General features: G+C 37.9%; 1 protein-coding gene across 1 annotated transcript in view; it reads left to right on the top strand.

Moving 5' to 3' along the window:
• LOC122256041 (A disintegrin and metalloproteinase with thrombospondin motifs adt-1) overlaps positions 1–2,500 on the top strand; it is a 60,152-nt gene that overhangs the window by 21,793 nt on the left and 35,859 nt on the right. The gene's annotated exons all lie outside the window — the stretch shown is intronic.

Raw genomic sequence — 2,500 nt, 5'->3', positions numbered from 1 at the left:
CTGGATAACCTATAAGGAAATTCAATCCTTCCCGCCAGAAAACCTTTGTCATAGGAAGAGCTTGCGTGAGCGTGTGCTGGGCGTCTCCACACTTGGGGGCAGACAGGACTATGCCACGCGTGCCTATAAGACCTATAATTTCTACCGACTGATGAGGTATTTTCGTTCTTATGGGATCCGGGGATGCTCGCGCGGCGGCCTTTGCGTTCGTTCAGGTACAGAAGCCGCTCAGTCGTGACGTCATGGGGTTCCGTTGTGTTGACGCCACACCCTTGTAAACGCGCCTCTATCTTGCCAACGAGAAGTTACGGGTGAAAAGAGGCGCTGATTAGGTGATTAGGCCATAGATTGGGTATTAGGAACGGGTGGGTTTTTCGTTTTCATTTTGGTTATGTTTGTGTCTCTCTCGCTATCTATCTATCTCTCTCTCTCTCTCTCTCTCTCTCTTTATTTCTCTCTCTCTATCCATCTATCTCTATCTATCTGTCTAATTCTATCTATTTATCTATCTGTGTGTGTCTCTGTCTCTGTCTTTGTCTCTGTTTCTCTCTCTCTCTCTCTCTCTCTCTCTCTCTCTCTCTCTCTCTCTCTCTCTCTCTCTCTCTCTCTCTCTCTCTCTCTCTTTCTCTCTCTTTCTCTCTCTCTCTCTCTCTCCCTCTACCCTCCCGCCCCTCTTCTCTCTTTAGACACGCTGCGAATATTCGTGTACTGCAAATGTAAATTGACTTTCCACGCTCTGTTTCCCCAATCATAGATAATTCCTTCTATCACACTGACTCACTGACAGGTATGACTTGGCTGATAATCTCGTTGAACTTGCAGACAATTGCAATGGACGTCCTTAGTTGTCAAGTGAATTGCTCTATAAAGTAACATAAAATGATCATCTTTTATAGTGATGTACATCTCTTGAAGCTTTTTTTTATTGTCTATTCAAACTTTGAAGTAACGAAGTTTATCATCTATCGTGATAAAAAAAAATAGTAGTGTTACCCCGGTTGTTTTAACCAGCAAGAGTAAGAAAGAAAAGCTAATTACTCTTTTAAGATTTATAACACATTTCTCAGCATGACACTTGCTTACTTTAGAGGAAAGTTAGTGTAAAAAAAACCCTCTTAGCATGACACTTGCTTACTTTAGAGGGAAGTTAGCGGAAAAAAAACCCGCTAACCTAACCAGTCGATGTCTCTAGAAAAAGGAAAACTCCGATTCAGAGACCAAACATCAAAACAAATCACCCAATATCACTTTTCAGAGCGAATTTCTTCATTGCATAGTAAACACAAGGATGATAACTAACCTTAGAGTTGGACAAATACACACATTAATTACCATAGTAAGAAGAGAGGGTAATATATCATGCAACATTGATAGATGCAACGACCTAGATGGCGCGCTGGTCTAGTCGACCGGAAGTTACATAGAAAACGTTATTCTTTTTTTTCAGTGATGCTGTTGACATCATTTACACACTGATGGGTTTTTTATGCTTATGATTGTAATTTTTTTTGGTATACGTAGGTTAAATGGCGAGGTAGTAGTATAACTTCATTATATTTCTTGTCTTTACTTTTTTTTCCAATAGATGAATTCCTTTTTTTTTCTAAAATAAGCACATGCATTTATCAAAACTGTAAAAAATGGTGAAAAAAATATATGTATATACCGTACCGTGTATATCTATCTAATATCTCTATACAGTCGTTATTACAGTGTCTGCGATATGGAGCGGAACACTATACCTTCTGTATCACCATACTGCTATTCATGTAATCCATTCTCTATTCATAATCAACAATAGTCGATTCAGGAGTGACAATTGGGCCATCATACTGCTTATTCATTATCAGCACTTTGATGTGAGGTTGAATAAAACCCCTTCCGCTTTTCAGAATGCACTCTTAAGCTCTATCTATGACCAGGATATTGTGCATAGATATTCTCTGTGATATTTAGGGTTGATATATTTTTTGAAATGTGGTCGGGAAATTTGATTAAAAGGATACGAATGAGGGGAATATAATGGGGAATGTTATTTCGATATCCTAATGTCATTATCACTATTTACAAAGTCTTGTTTTAAAAGCGCAAGGAAAGTTATTCATATTAGATTTATCATCTTCGTTATCTGATAAATCTCATTTTCATTGTGGCTTTTAGCACTGTCATTAATAACGCTCTTCACCATTACCACAATAGAGAGAAACCTATCGAATGGACTTACACGACACTTTTACTCCGAAACTTCAAATCATCAATAAATAATCCTTAGTATATTTATCACATTAAAACCATCTTAACACATACCCACAAGTCCGAAGCTCACCATAGGCAAAACTTCAATAGTGACACTATAAATACGAAAAGTTTGATACAAATACGAAAATGACACTAACAATCACTTTATAAATCTGACACCAAAGGCCACCAGGCGGCGACAACAACAACAACACGCCCTGATAAAGATTACGAAATAACATTAATTAATCCGTATATCAAA

Source organism: Penaeus japonicus, unplaced genomic scaffold (assembly GCF_977035675.1).
Source record: "Penaeus japonicus unplaced genomic scaffold, GWHDUDI00000001_assembly GWHDUDI00000017, whole genome shotgun sequence".
In the NCBI taxonomy this organism is placed as follows: domain Eukaryota; kingdom Metazoa; phylum Arthropoda; class Malacostraca; order Decapoda; family Penaeidae; genus Penaeus; species Penaeus japonicus.
This window is presented reverse-complemented; position numbering and strand designations above follow the sequence as displayed.